Genomic DNA, 17857 nt, shown 5'->3' with positions numbered 1-17857 from the left:
TTCTGAACTATCCAGATTTTAATCATGGGTCCAGAGCTTCATTAAGAATCATTATCTCTCCCTCCCTATCCTTGCAGGGCAGCTCATTCTAATAAAGGGGCAGTTTTAACAGCCTCAGGCTTACGACACCCCCTGCGGGGATCTGCCTTGTCCCCTCTTAGCCCTCCCCTTCACTCTGCAGTGGGCGCTTAGACGGCCGTCCGAAGCCGTGGTTGTGCTGGGCAGCCGGTGTCACAGGGGTATTTAAAGGCTCTGAAAGGAGGCGCACTAGATCAAATGGGAGCGAGCAGAAGGGGGTCTCCCAGGAGGGGCAGAAGCCCTGCTCCATTTTATAGACTCCCCTGAAAGAAAGTGATTACAGATCATTATCCAATTGAATCTGATTGATGGGGAGAGGTCAAAGTAATATAGCTCATAGCCGAGCAGGGAGGGTCCCAGTGTGGAGGGGGTAAACGGGGGCACAATGGCCGGATTGTCACCCCAGGAGGATGATGGGAGGGGCGGGGGCTGTTGAACCTTCAGCAGCAGCAGCTCTAGAGCTACAACAAGTGTTGAGTGAGGCAGTGCTGTTAGCATAGCTTGAAATTAGCCTTGAGAGATAAGAGGCCAGTGTCTGTGAGCACGGATTGTAAGAGGACTCTCTGCAGTGGGGAATTTGTCCGACAAAACTGAGCAGATTTGTTGAGTTTTAGAGATAACTATCACTACAGAATAATGACATATAAGCAGGCCCACACAGCCTGCAAGTCATTTGAAAGTCATTCACACAGTTAAACAAATTCTGCATTAGGAATATTTAGGCTAATTCAATTATGCTTTAAGCTACTTTTAAGATTGTAGTTCACAAGTAACCTGACTTTAAATATTACACTTGGTGTTTCTTCAAAGTCAGTACATAAGCTGTGTAAAAAATAGAGCCTGTAGATAAGAAACAATTGCCAAACTTTAGCTAAAGTACAGTATTGCTACAGAGTTTTAACGCTTATTGCAAAAATCTGTATGAATAGTTCCATCTCTAATTCTAAAGAGCAAATTGTTCATAGAGTTCATAGCCATATGTGTATAACAAATAAAACTAATATATAATTAAAAACTAATATATTATTACTATTATAACATTTACTATTGTAATACTGTAAACAGCAAATCATTCAGCTAATGTACTATTGTACTATGCTACTTGGAAGAATAATTTTTCTTCTGATTATTATTAATAATAATTGCAATAAATAAAAGTATCACATTGCAATGAGGCTTTCTTTGCCCTGTGTTACAGTGATTTTACCACACTCGAGAATTTAGTATTGTGTTGCGTTCTATGAGAGAGACGCCAATCAATGCTAACAGATACATTTGTGGTTGTTGGATCAGTGAGTAGCACATGTCTGCATCTATTGCCATTGGTTTCCATGTTTCAACTGACTAAATATTTTTAGTAAGTGTAGGTTGGATCATTTAAATAGTGTCATCACTCTAATCAAGTTATTCGGAGTGTGAATTTGCCTTTAGAATACCCCTTACCTGTGGTAATATATATATATATATATATATATATATATATATATATATATATATATATATATATATATATATATATATATATAAACCAATGTAACATACAACCTTCCAAAGCTAGTAGTGATACTATTCATGAATAGTTCTCCGTGAAATAACAGTAATGTGTCATGATTTTTCTTCTTAAAGGAAGGACATTTCAAACTCTAAAGACACAGCATTGTGAATTCTAAAGACAAAGTAGGATGTGTACAAGAGCAGGTATTAAAATCACATGTCCTGTGGCTCAAAGCGATACAGACAGACTGAGATGAAGGGAGGGGCTGATACAGGCTGGGGCTGTTGGTCCTCATCGTGAGGAGCTTCCACAAGCTGAGATTCCCCTCAGGAGAGGTTAAAGACACTCTCTCTCATTCCAACCATTCCAAGACACCATCTAATTAATCTGCCCTGGTAATTAACAGTGGAAAATGCAACCAAACAAATCAAAGGTGTAACATAATGAGCAGACTGTGAAATAGATGATTGCTAACATTTTAAAGTATGTTGACCAATGTTTTCCCAGGAAATGTACTATTAATCAATTTCTTCATTACAGCACTTACAGAATTATATCAATATTCCTTAAACGTTTTATTGTTTTTGTTGGCAAAATCAAGCTACTCTTATTGTACCAATTTGGTTGAGGGGTTTAACAAAATTCTTGACCCCTTTTCACTGAAAAATGTACTGACAAGAACAAGCATTTTTTTTCCACAGTTTTCTCAGAATGTTGAGATTAAATATGCACCAGAATCAACCTACATTGTAGTCTGACTCAGAATCTACCAAGACTGGCAGTGACCAGCCAGAAGACCCAGCCAATGCTGTATTAATTTATACAGAACCAACTCATCACTACTGAATGTGTATTTTTATTTGTTTAACAACTTACAGTTTTACTACTAAATCAGTGCAGACAAGTTAAAGTCAAGCTAGAATGACAAAAAAAAAAAAAAAAAAGAAAGAAAGAAAGAAAAAGGCAAAAAATCTGTGAGGTCTTTGTTTGAGTTGCATAAATGAGTTTTACCACAGATGATTTGGCGTAGTTTGCTCTGTCATTCCTCAACTGAGACGTTTGACCTGTTTTTTTTCTTAAACATATAGCCTAAAAAAAATGTAAGAAGCCCTGGCCCATTACAAAACTGGACTATGCATTGTCCTAGCAGGAAATAACAGTCTATGTGCCAAAACAAGAGCAGTCTAGACCCTCAAACTGACTAAATACACCCTGATCCAACTACCCCCACTGCGCCACAACTGTGTCATCTAAAAGGAATCTCTCTAATGAATGAGACGCCTATTAAAAACCCGACAGATCTCAGGACCAAACTACAGCTTTCGTCCACACTTCCTGTCTGCGCAGGACTGATGTTGAGCAGACTAACCCAATGTCACAGCACTCAGTCTGGGAGATGATGCAGCTCAGTCTGGCAAAAGCTCTCCACACCCACCAGGCACTTTTTATTGATGAGCTCTAAAATCTCCAGATAATAACAGTGTGGATTCTTGTGTCTTTTATTAAATTCTTATTTTACGTGAAGGTTAGACATTAGAGCCACAAATTGAATGCTTTAACAGAAAGTGTGATCCAGATAAACATTTACAAACAGTCCGACTTTATCCAGAGTTAAAATGGACAGTGGGTGGTTTGTGGGTGTATTATTTGAGTCCAAGACTATAAAGACTGCAATTTAAGGATTATTGGAGTCCTAGGGAAAATAGGGGGTTAATGGTCATCCAATAGATCCCGGAAATCCTTCACTTGGACAAGAATTGATTACTATAATGGATCAGATGAAAAAATAAAAACACAAAAAATGCATGAGAATAATAATAGCTGGAACAACAAAGCAATAAATACTCCAGCATTCTACTAACAAAATGAGGTCTGTGTGGTTACGAGCAGTTTGTGGCAAGCAATTTCTTCCGTGTCACACTTACAGGATAATTGGAAATGGAGGGGCATTAACTCCGATGGGATTAGAGAGGGGAATTAAATATGTTAATCCCCAAAAAGGTAAATAGCCTTCGCAATACAATAACCAATTTCCAGGATCTTCCCCAAGGACATGCTTGCCTTTGAAGCAACATGGTCTCGAGTGTTGCAGAAAGTTCCCAAGGTCATCCCTATGGTGCAGACAGCCCTCGAACCCCTCGGCTGACTTCTAACCTGTTCTTCTATGCCTCTGTTTCTCACATCATTACTCGCCGCCTCTCCAGAGAGTGCTTACTGCCATGTGTTCATCTGCCTTCTAATTATATCAGCCAGCAGAATGGCATGGGTTTGAGACTTTACAATGTGCTGCCACAGCAACATGAGAATGCGACAGGCGTAGCCAGTGTGAATCAATGTGCACGTCTTTTTTTTTGTTCCTGAAAGCAAAGTCCAAAACAATAATTGAAATGATGTTGTAAGGCTTGAAGCCACTCTGTAAGTGAAGGTTTTTTTTTTTTTTTCATGGAAATTGCATTAAACAATGTTTTGAACAGACATAAAAGAATAGTGTCGAAGTCTGATGTAAATAAAACTGGCCAAAAGTGCTTGTGAATCAATTGCACAGAAAAGCACTTAAATTGCCTTACAGAGATCAAAGTGCATCTTGTATACAATTAGTTTACTACAGTTTTAACCATAACTAATCCATTACGAAAAAAAAAAAAAGCCATACGTCAATAATGCTGTGACTTGAAGATCCTTTTCTCTTTTTTATGTTGTGTGACTAAAGATGAATGTCTCTGCAAATAAAAAACGAGTAATGCTGAAGAAAAGTCAGTCGCAGAAGAATGTTGTCCATGAAGAATTCCAGTCAAATTCAATAAAGTCTGTCCTGCAAACCTACGATTTGTAATGGATATTTTCTTGGATGTTCTGTGAGGCAGAGCTACCACAAACTCTTTATAACAGAAGAGAAAAAATAAATAAATGAATAAATAAAAACCTCACTATACAATTCAACGAATTTAAAACATAATCTAACAGATGAAAAAAAAAAGAAGAAGAAGAAGAAGAAGGTCTCATAACACCAACACAGCATAGCTCTGTTCCAAACCCTATTTAGCTGCTTTGATGTGTACTGTCTACATATAGGCAGCATCCAAAATGAAATGAAAGCTAAGAAGCTGATTTGAAACGCTCTGCATATAGGCAACTCTGCATGCCACATAAAAAGTGCTCAACACGTGAACGGGACACTTGACTGACATTTGGTTTCAATACAGTGGGGGCGACGGCCTATTGCAAAGCTAACATCATGATACTCTGATAAAGATAAATAAAAACTCTAATATCTAAAGATCTAATACATAACAAACAAATCAATATACAGTTTAATTTATTTTCTAGAAATGTGTTGTTATAATTAAAAAAAAAATTCACCATTTACCACAATGCACTGGATGACGAGTAATGCTAAGTTAGATCATGAAAGTGCGTCTTAATTTTACGCATAGACAGAGAAAGTGTTTATTTCAATGAATATAAAAGAAACTGGTTACAGTTTTCAGTATGGTCTTCTTTTACAGTTCTTTGACACATTAATTTACAGTAATTAATTTACAGTGATCACTATATTTTTTTTACAATGTTTATTAGTCTGTTAATGTTAGTTAATAAAATAATAAAACTATTCTTTTTTTAAATAATATTAACAGATACAACTTTTATTTTAATAAAGTATTAGTAAATGTTAAAGTTAGCATTACGTAAGATTAAATGCTTTAGAAGGACTTTTATTTCATGTCTCCCTTCATTATCTTCTAATGCGACCATGCCCACACGCTGAACGCGCTTTTCAGATTATAATGTTTCAGTGTAGTGCGGCTTGAATACGCCCATACAACAGAAGACACACAGCGAGACTGTTCTTCAAGTTTTTTTTTTTTTTTAACTAATGTAGTTATCAACAGCCGGAAACCTTGTTGAAAAGTGTTATCCAACTAGTTTGAGATAACTCATTAAAATAAATAAATAAAAACCACTGTATTCCACTGGGACAGATCCATGATTTAGCTAAATATACAGAAAAAAACAAACATATAAAATCGACAGATGCATCAAAATGTAAAGCATATGGTCCTTATCAATGAATGCACCAAACAGTTCAAAGTGTCAACAACGAATGTGAGGCGATGAAATAAAATGGTTTCTTATCCTTGCAAGTAAAAAAAAAAAAAAAAGATTTCTGTTATCAGGAACACTGCATTTACTAATAATCATCATATCAGTAAAGTCAGGACAGAAATGATCAGTGAAATAATGACAGAAGCAGAGCCATTTCACTCTGAGCTTTTGCCAAACACTCCAGGCCACTTTTATCCAGTTCTGGCCCCCTTTCCTTTCCAAATTTGTGGCGCATTACCAAGTTTTATTAGTTTTGCTGAAACGCAGCTGAGATATATGTGGCAGAAGACAGTAATGACAGGAAATGAGGATGGGGTAAATAAAGCCCAGCAACACTGCTGGAGGTCCCGACAGGAAGTTAACTGGTATGACAGACGGAGGAAACCATTATGAGCTAGTTTAATTGTTTCTGACCCAGAGAACATCATTATATCTGCCTAACGTGAACAACATATCACCTACAACAAAAAAAGACAACGACTTTAAACACCTCTTCTTCCAATTAGTATAACTGCCAAGCAACACACACGCATACACACATAACCTCTGCTCCCATGATGCCCTGTTAGCAGTTGAAATCATCCCTTCATTACGAGACCTGAGTTTGATGATACACTCACACCCACATGATTAAAGCCAGCGATGGGTTTTTGGTTTAAGCATGTGCAGTGTTAACATCGTCGGGCTCTGATAAACGAGTATCTGAGGATAGTGACATGCTAATCGCCACGGGCAGGGAAAGAGAGAGCGGCTCCAAGCGCTAATTTTATTCATTTGCCCGTGTAGCTGTATAATTGTTTCTGTCATCCACTGAGGGCAGCCTAACGGATTTCACACCCCCAAAACAGTTACCACGGTTTTCGCTCAGATTTCTCAGAAGGCGATCATGAAAGGTGATATTATTTATCACCTGGTGTAATATCCTCTAGTGTGCAAATTGATTCACACCCCCTGCTCTTCCTCCGCAGTGTCATTTCCATACGAGATTCCACTTCAGATGAACTGAATTTGAACATTTCTGATTCATCTCGATCCAAACGGTTGGACACTCTGTATAACAAAGGCTTGCATGAGGTCTCATCATCCTCTTGGACATTTATCTATATTTAATCTTAAATTGTACCTGCCCATGTATGTTGAGTTGACATCAAGGATAAAGTAATAATTGCTACTCAAGTAAATTTGCTGCAGGTGATGCCAGAGTCACTTCTGTATCAGCAAATTATGTTTTATTTGCAACAGTATTGCAACAAGGAGAAACTGTTAAATTAACTGTTAGTAAAGCAATTTTGCATAACCATGACATCAGTTAAATATTTTGAGCCACTAACCATGTGCTGTTATTTGCAACACTGTGCCACAGCTGTGCAATTCATTTATCAGTGCTAAAAAGTAAATAACCTAAAATTGCCTCTTTTTGCTAATTTGCACTTGAATTTGTGGAAGGTTTGTTAAAAAAAAAAAAAATAGGTCAGTTTGTATGTGTGTGTGTGTGTGTGTGTGTGTGTGTGTGTTTTGACAGTGGGCTGTGGTTAGGTTGTCCTATTATATTCCATATTGGCACTGCAGTGCAGGCCTGAGTGAACTAATGTCACTCAATACGGAGAGTTTTGTTCACTTGCGGGAGGACGACAGAGCTTGGATCTTGAAATTGACCAGATCAAGCTTGATGAAACGCAGAAATAGAGCGTTTGTTTTTTTTTTTAAAAAAAGCACAAAGTATGGGGAAAGACAGAATGAGAAATCTGACTAAAAAATAAAAAATAAAAAAAATAAATAAAAAAAACCTTGTTAGGAAGAGGATAGAGGTTGCTTTAGAGAGAGAGAAAAAAACTTTTTTATATATAGGCTAATACATAATTTCATTTTCTACCTTTTCTCATGCTAGTGAAGCACTGAAGCGTGGATTATTATAGAACACACAGTTATAACTGTAAATTATGAACAAACGAGTCGATTTTGACATATATATATATATATATATATATATATATATATATATATATATATATATATATATATATATATATATAAATGCGACCAAACAATCCATATTAAAGTGCATTCTATTTCCCAGTGCTGCATGCTCAGTGTTACCACTAGGAGCACTAGAGCAGACATTAGCGTAAATTGTCTTCCCTCTATGGTCAGTCAACTACACTCTAGACAGAATATTGTGGTTATGGGCTGGTCTATTTTGCATTGTGCCCATGAATAACAAAAACAACAATAACAAACACTAGACAGAATGCAGGGTGTTGGGATACATTTTTAAAAGTTGAACTATAGTTCTAGCTTGAAACAACCTCTTAAAAATATGTTCTGTGCAATAAATTGAAAAACAGTCAATGACGCATTCTTGTGCAATGTGCGCAGATGGGAAGCATGAATGTTTCTCGTGTGACACCCCCAAGTATGCACATGTGCCACACTGCAGCCGTGAGATGTGTCATGACAAAATTAGAATACTTTCATTAGAATCAATGATGCTCACATACTTGCAGTGTAGACACGTGTGTTAAAAGAAGTTTGTCTTGTTAAAGTTGTGTGCAGCCTTTAGAAAGAGAGAGATTAAGAGAGAAGAGCTATTCAGAATTGCATACTACCATACTACTCTTATTCCTCATTTCACAAAAATATGCAGTATACATTACAGCACTCTGCAGAATAGTGTCCAACAATGCAATGCACTTTTCTGATTTGATCTGTGAGAAGTTACAATACTTTTACACAAAATAGGATAGAATGCAAAATATATATATTTTTTGCATCATTTTACATATTCATTTCTAATTCCTAAATATTGGTATTATTTGTAGTCGCTCATGTAGTCAGCTTATTCTGCAGATTGTTTGTTGCACAAAGTGTAGTTTAATCAAAGTTTGTATATATATATATATATATATATATATATATATATATATATATATATATATATATATGGCGAAAAAAGCAACTTGAACTTGACCTTTTTACCTTTTTTGTGAATTAAACATGATCATGTGGTGACAATGTATGGTTTAAAACTGTGGAATAATGTTTGCAGTATTGTGTGTATACCGTGCAGTGTTTTTGATAACTGAGCTAACATAGCCACATAAAGATAATTGATAATTATCAATTGTTGTAGATAATTGTTATTAATCCAATTATCAATATACTCTGTTACATTTATTTTGTTAATGACATGGCATATTTTTTTATTTATATTATTTTTTTCTCTAATGTCTGTATATATATAATGGAACTAATGCCTTGGTATAGCTTTTCATAAAGCTTTTTTTAAGCTACTTGAGTCTGAATCAGAGAGAGCTGGAATGGGTGGGGGGGGGGGGGGTCAGTATGGAATGAATGGAATGGGGCAGTGAGCAGTCATGCATGCGGTTGTCTCTCTCTCCGTCTCTCTCTCTGGTTCTCTTGTGAGCGGGCCGAGGACACTTACCCGGGCCGGCAGAGCTCAGAGGCAGCGCAGCGTGAAATCAGAGAGAAGAGCCGCTGAAGCAGAAAGAGCTTGAGAGCGGAGCATTACAGAGCACACTGCTGACTTATCCCCTTAAACACACACACACACACACACATGCTCGGCTAGTACTAGACAGGATATGGTGTGCAGTGGGCCGCTCTTATCCAGTTCAAGGGGAACCTTCACAAAACTGCACACTAGGAAGTAGACCTTTGCATCTTAAACTTATAAAGACAATTATGCGCTTTATAGCCTGTAGCTGCTCAGTCTTCACATTTCCTGTTATTTCAATACAGACCTTTTTTTTTTTTTTAAAGACAACAGTCCTGTATAAGCCAAGACATGACAGATTCTGTCTGTGCTGCTTACTAAAACAAATGAAATCAAAACAAACCATTTTGGGAAGCATTTGTAGTTCCTGTCACCCATGCATCATACTGTACCAGACGTTGCAGCTCTCAAATCAACTTTTAAATCATGAGTAGTCACATGTGTGCAGACATTTATTCATTATTATTTGATAAAGATTAGATTAAAACTGATATGAGGGAAAAAAGTATACTATATGGTTAAAATAGTTTTATAGTAAAACAGTTTATTTGCATTGGTCCTGACAACTGAATTTAAATAGTTTAAACTTTAAGTTGAAAAAAGCTGCAAACATAATATACGTATATATATATATATATATATATATATATATATTTTTTTTTTTTTTTTTTTTGTTATTTAATCAGCATGCTGTTTGAAATAGCTTCATAAAGTGTTCTGTCAACTTGTTATAGCATTTCTTTTCAACTACCCACCTAGGGAAAAATGCACTTATGAACATTTATGGGAAAATTATTTTATAGGGAGCACATGCAGTGTTTTGTTGTGGTTTATTTTATATACATTCTGCATATAACAAATGTCTAGAGAGCAGTCTGTCATATTGAAATCTGTGCTCTTACAACCCACCATCTGCCACAGAGTCAAACGCTGACCTCCCCCCGTCGCCTCTATCTGCACACGATGACTTCACACTGTTCAAAACTCATAACAAATACACACACGTCTCAGCATCTGTCACGCATATTTCATATGATTTTACATATTTGTTTCTAAGTCCTAAATATTCCTATTTTCACATAGTCTTGCTGACTTTTTTCACCGGCGTCGTTTCTGCTTACTGATTATCTGCTGTAAATGATGTTCACTTTCATCTGTGGATGAGTAACAGAAATATGTTTTTTTTTTTTTTTTACAAACTAGTTTTGCAAAAGAAAAAAGGGAAATACTTAGAAAAGTTGGAACCTCTTACAGAGACTATTATTAGGGGTGGGTTTTGTCCAGTTTAAAAAAGGCATTAAAGGGAAGTGCTGTTCTGTGAAGCTTTTGCATCTATATTAATTAATTATAAATAAAAAAAAATATATATATATATATATATATATAAATTAAAAAAAAAAGATTATGTTTACATTTACATCTTTATTTGCAGGTTTCTTTATTATTATTATTATTTATATATATATATATATATATATATATATATATATATAAAGACACTTTTCAAGAGAATTTTACAAATTTTTACACATTTTTAAAGGTCTTGGTTTCAAACCTCATCAAAACAGCTTCACACAAGACACATGAAACCTGCCATATTGACACTGTGAATACAGAGTATTTGTATCAGTGTTAATCACTCTTAATATGACTGAATGGGCTTCGATCCCACTTTGATTAAAATAAACAGTGAGTTAAGCCTGTCTGAAACATTCAAAGTGCGTTTGACCCTCAGCTTCCTCTGCCACTCATACACTGTGAAATACTGCCATCTATTGGGGCTTCATTAGGCCAACACACACACGCACACACACACACACACACACACACACACATTGTTCAGCAGGACTCCAACAAGGGTTTTACATTAATATTCGGTCACAATTGAAAATTTGATCACAATTTGAAAAGTTGAGTGTTACAGATAGCATATGAAATGGCTCGGTCTCGCTCATGAGGGTGAATCAAATGAAAAATTCATTTTTTTAGGGCTGAATTTTGTACATGTTTTCGGTATGTGCATGTTGTTATTTTCCTTATCCAGTAGGTAAGATTCCCCATCAAGACCATTCATTTCATTCATTTATTTTCATTAGTTGCATGTTATTGCTGCAGAACCAGTGTGGTGTCTCTGCTCAGACACAGAACAACATATTCTGTGTCTTGATTTTAGTAAGGACACTGAAACCGGTCTGCGGACTACTGTTTGCATTTGAACATCCATTTGACGGTCCCCAGTGGATTCATTTGTTTCACATTGGGCCAATTACCTTACCCTTCAGATTTTTTTTTTTTCTTCTTCTTTTTTTTTTCCTGTTGCAATTAAACAGATTTTTCCTGTTTATGCAACATGTTCTTAGGAAGAGGGTTACTTGCAGAGGTCAGACTTTTAATTAGCCACTATTTAAGACCAATAACAAAGTGATTATTTGCTAAATGACTCTTGAAAGCTGAGAGGCTTTGTGAAAAAAGTACAAGGCATATTAAAAATCCATTCTCCCCTTATCGCCATGTAAATTGTGCCCAAACTGTGTTGAAACCATAGATTAAATGAACCAGGTCTGCATTTGAAGTTACTGCAGAGCCTAAAAGTGTTCCCACTGACTTTGGAAATAAGATCTCGTCAGTTTCTCAGTTATGTCTCTTAGGCAGCAATGAGATTTAATAAAGAGGCTTCATTCTCAGTTTTCTCTTAAGAAAAAGTGATTTTAACAATGTATCACTCTATGCCCAGATTTCAAAAATCCCAAAGATTTTTCATCAAATTCTTCCAAGAGCAACTAATTTGATGCTACTTCATGAATTTAATAATTAAAAATAATGTTCCAAAAGGGGTGCCACAGAAAAAAAAAAAAACATGTTGGGTTCCCAAAAGAGTATTCAGTGAACCAGCCTTGTAAAGTATGATACCTTGTGTATTAAAATCAGATTTTAAAAGTCATGTAGTATGTAGTTTACTCCAGCAAATCAACAAATGTAAATGTAAAACACATTGAGAAACTAAAGACACTTTTTCCAACTGTATATAAATATATATGCAACGTGTGAATTATACAGTGCATGGAAATCTATGAAGTCTCATAAGCTTTGAAAAAGTACCTTTAAATCAATTAAAACCTGTTCAAGGATCTTCTAAGAGAACAACATATTTTAAACCAACTGTGGAGTAAATGTTCTAGTGGACATCAGTGTCACTGGAGACACCTGCTGTCTGAGAATTTAAATATGCATGTCTGTTTTCACTGAACAGTAGAAGATATTTGCTGAATGAAAATACTGTACTGAATTACATTTCAAATCATTCTTAAATACACTAATAAACACACACTATTAATAATCTCTTTTTCAGCTTCTATTTTCTTTTAGACTAACAAATATTTTGACTTGAATTTAAATGTATTCCATATATGTAGACACACACCCCCTGTAACTAGATCTCAGAGATCCAACAGGAGCTTCTTTATCTAGCTGAGGAGGGTCACATCCTCTGTTTGCATTGCTGCAAGAGTCTTTTTTAAGCAATGTGTTTCTTATTGCACCTGTGTGACCCACTGTGTCGATTGACAGCACTTCAGTGTCTAGGGTGGGAGAAGACCTGATAGAACACAGACTCTGAGCATTGTAAGGCCTGTGTCCTCTTGGATGTCTCTTTTCAGGAAGTAGGGGTTAAGAGGAATGAAACTTGTCATGCCTGTTCTCTATCCATTGGATACAGCTCATGCCATCTAAGGTCAGTTCAATGGCTCGACCAACCGTGACCAATGCAAGCCAGCTGTCTGAAAACATGCCGCAAATTCCAATTAAGCCACTGAAGTCCTTCTTGGCATTTTGAAGCAAAAATTCTGCATTCACAATTTAGGTTTATTTTCTTTTCATTTATTATCTTTTCAATATGGTCTTAGACTAAATTTGGATATAAGATATCAATTGTTAACAATTATGAAAATTGCATTCAACTTTGGAAAATGTATGCAATTTCAGTTACACTAACATTATTTAAATAATATAGCTATCACTTTACGAAAGGTTTAATTTGTTAACATAAGTTAACTACATTAACATTAGTCAATGTTAATTTGATAATTTACTAATACATTTCTAAAATCAAAAGTGATATTTGTTAACATTGGAGAATGCACTGTGAACTAACATGAACAAATAAAAACAAACTATAAAAAAAAATATATATATATATATATATATATATATATATATATATATATATATATATATATGTATTTATTTTTTTTTTTTTTTTTTTTTTTTTGTAGCTCGTTGCACAATTCTCTGTTTGAAACATGAAAATGCCAGTTGTTTGCGGACTAGTTCATTGATTTGTTACATGGGCTGTGCCTCAGAACTGATACAGTGTGTGGATGAATATGTGATCACCACATCAGATCAAGAGCGAATTTGTCGTTAAACAGCCACGTACATCCTACTAGTCACATATCCGAAATTTCATCTGAACAAGGGCTTTATTGAGCTACTAAAATGTCTTACCTGTTCAGCTGAAGAAATACACAATATTTGCACAATCTTTAAAGATGTCACCACTCAAAAGTCATTCAAATATTTACTATCCTTTTAGCACTGGCTCTGTTGTTTTTTGCCTTTTTAACCACAGGCTCTTTGCAGATAGTTATTTCTTGGTTTGAAAACATGTATTTCCCAGATGTCAACGATGATTACCATTATGGTTATTCCAGATTAATGATGAATAACTCCTTAGGAGCATTATCGCCACCTACTGTATTGGATATCAAGTTAAACTTACATAGGTGATCTTTTTCTTTCAGTTTGCATCACGTAAATATGCAAAGGTGTTTTTGTTTTGTTTTGTTTTGTTTTTGTATGCTACAAAACAATATATAAGTAGTAAAAGTTAACAAAGATAAACAATTATAAATAATATTAATAATAATAATAAAAATACAATTAATAAAGGAAGGGGGTATTAAATACATTACAAACGGAACATTGTTTTGAGAAAATCAGGTCATTACAGATGCAAACAGATTTTTTTTTTCTTGAATAATTTAATCAATGAGAGGTAATGATCAGAGTATTTTATGAAAGTAGAAAAAAGAGGAAAGAGAGATACACAGAGAGAGAGAGAGAGAGAGAGAGAGAGAGAGAGAGAGAACAAAACCCAGAAAATATAGAAAATAAACAAAATAAGTGAATTATCTTGTTAAAGTTTTTGGTAAATGGACAAATATATATATATATATATATATATATATATATATATATATATATATATATATATATATATATATATATATATATATTGTGAAACACCGTGTTTTTGAACAAGTTTTTTGAACCTCGAGTGAGCCAGTGATGCGATGATCCATTCAGATGGACCGCCTTGTTAAATTTCTGAATTAATTAACTGTGTTGGATTAATCATTTGATTTAAATGATTCAATAAACCATTTAAAATGGTGACTTGCTGCCACCTACTGAAGGTTTTATTGTTATATTTATTTATCCATAAGGGCCTTAAACCAGCCAATCGGCCAGCACAAAAAAAAACATTTAGCCAGGGGTGTACATTTCAGCTGTTTGGGGGTACAATAAACATATAATTTCTCAAGAGCGATTTTTGAAGGGGACACAAATAATACAGCTAAAATTGTACTTGTAAGGATATGTACAGTATACAGAGAGGAAAGTCTTACTACTATTAGTATAGCAGGGAGACCGTGCCAAATTAGACAACTCCAAGCGGCTGTGGTCTCGCCGAGACAACGCTCTTGTCCACTGTATCCACCACAGTGTTGCCAAGTCAGCAGTTTTCCTGTGGAATTGGGCTACGTTATCACTGCCGCGGGTTGTTTTTCATGTCCGTGGGTTTAAGTGACCCCAATAATGAGTATTTTAGCCCTCGGAATGCAATTTTTACTGGGGAACCCCTCAAAAGGCGGTTAGTTTGGACTAGTTTTGGGTTGCAATTGGGTGTTTGTTGTAAAAATAACTGGAAAACCTTTTCGTCAAGCAGGTAACGTTATTATTTCTAATATAGCGACTCATCGAAAAAGATAAATGAATCACTTCATCTGATGTTAAAATGAATAAAATAGCCTTGACAGCCTTACTTACTGGAGTTCCACAACTATTGACTTTGTTCTCTCTCACTGTACTCGTGTGTGTATGTGACGTTAAAGAGGAAAGCAGGCAATTGCACCAATGCACTGCTAGGCAAGGGAGGGGGAGACTCAAAATGTCTCTAAACTTAAAATGCATTATTGCCCTGTTTGTGTTGTTTTACTACTTACACAATTATTTAAAGTATAAAACATTATTGTTGTTGTTTATATATATATATATATATATATATATATATATATATATATATATATATATATATATATATATATATATTACACAGCGTGGTTTTTAACCATATTTAGTATTATAAAACTTGTGAATAATAGTTAATTTAATAAGGCTAGTTTTTCATTAAATATAAATAATTTATTTGTTGTTGTTGTTTTTTTGTTTTTTTTTTTCATTTTTTTTTTTTTTTTAATAAGACAAATTTGGTAAGCATTGACTGGACAACTACTGCCTTTTATAAGTGTTACAAATGCTACTTACCCCAGTCATGATTTGTTTTTGTACATTTCAGTTTGGTGACATATTGCTGACACTTTGAAGGCCTCTCAGAGGAAACAGCCTATTAGAGTGATTGCCACAGAGCTGCTTTGGCCTTTGATTGGGTTTTGTTGGGACAAGTTTTCTAATAAACACCCAGTTGGCTGAGTCCATTCAGAATCCATATCTCTCTATCAGTCGCTCCCTGTAGAACTTACCCAAACACAGACCCTGCAAAAACAAATCTCTCTGTCAGGAAAAGGTTACACTTTTAATTAAGGGTCCTACTCTGTGTCCTTAATTCCAAGTCAAGCGTCAGCTTCTCCTGATTGGTATAAATCTTTTTTCCTTTAGAGGTTATGTTAGTAGGTCAGGAGTTCAACGCAGTGGTGATTTTCTTACACGTTTAAAAGGCCATTGATCACAGAATTAAGGAAAACCTGCGTGTTTGGACTAGACCAGAGCGCTCTGTGGGAGAATACCTGGCACTGAGGTAAACTACATCAGCAATGAGGTCATTACTATGACATCAGGACTATAAGAAGAATGAAAGTAATGTAAAAATGACAATTCATGGCAACATGTATCAGTTTTTCAATGAGGAAAAAAAAGGTTCAAACAAATACAACGATAGAATAACATTTCATAGTTCTGACAAAGGCTTGCAACATTTAATAATAATAATAATAATAATAATAATAATTATTATTATTATTATTATTATTATTATTATTATTATTATTATTATTATTAGTATTATTATTATTATTATTATTATTATTATTATTATTATTATTAGTATTACTATTATTATTATTATTATTATTATTATTATTATTATTATTAAAATGGAAAATTATAGCAATAACCATCCACACAGAGGGATGCTACTGTTATTTGTGTTGTTTCACACACTGTATTTATGCAGATTTACATGCTCCAGCTCTTGGGTTGGATTCAGTCAAGTGGATTCAGATTCAGTTTTACAAAAACATTCTGAAAGTGTAATCAATTATATTGTTTCTCAGTAGATAAGTTTACATGCTCAAATTTTTGACAACTCCGATTTATGTCTTTGTGCACTGAAGCCAAATAAAACTTCAGAGCATGTGTAGTGCAAAGTCATGACATTCTGGACCAGAGAAAACCACTGAGATAAAAAAAAAAAAAAAAAAACTATACCATAACCTACTGTAATTATAATTTAAATGTTTGTCTTTAGAAAATATCTGTAAAAAAAAAAAAAATTACATTAGTAAATATACATGAGATGTACAGTATATGTACAGCAATTGAACACATACGGCCATGATGCAAAGCTTATGTAAACATACAAATCACAGCACAGTAGTCAGATTTGCGTGTCAAATTATTTCAGATGCGTAATAATCTTTTCAATCCAACTAAAATGTCATACAGATTGCATTCAGATGTTTTTTTTTTTTTTTTTTTTAATTATTGTTTTATTCATGTAAACATTGCTTGTGTTATCATTAAAGCTTTGGTGTGAACTTTTAACATTGAATGATTATTAAAACATTATAGTTATCATTCATGATGTGAACAGGCTTTTATATAATGCTATGTCTTTATTCACTGTGTTCGTATTCACACACTGCGGTAGCATTGATATTCAGACTAAAAATATGGCACCTCATCACATTGCAGTAAGTTTAATAAATAAATAAAAAACATTTAACACTGCAAAATATGTCATTTGAGAAGTTTACAAAGCATTAATGCAATTTTACCATATGAAAAAGATCTGCATAAGGATTATTATTATTACTTTTGAATAAATAATCACATAATTAAAATTTTGGGGTGAATTAAACTTTTAAGAAGACTGCTTTAGGTCTAAACATAATTTACATTAATTAACTGCACCTCAGAATCATGTACTTGAAATGCATGTAAAAGGCTCTCATGGTAAGATCAAATCTCATGGCCTGAACCTGGCAGCTCAATCCGTCTGCCAGGCCATTATGGATTATCTGACCAGTGAACAGCCAATGTGTGGAGGCCACAGTCACCAAAGCAAAATAAACTGCAGGCAGAGGAAG

This window comes from Carassius auratus, chromosome 24 (genome assembly GCF_003368295.1).
Source record: "Carassius auratus strain Wakin chromosome 24, ASM336829v1, whole genome shotgun sequence".
NCBI lineage: Eukaryota > Metazoa > Chordata > Actinopteri > Cypriniformes > Cyprinidae > Carassius > Carassius auratus.
Note: the sequence above shows the minus strand (reverse complement) of the source record.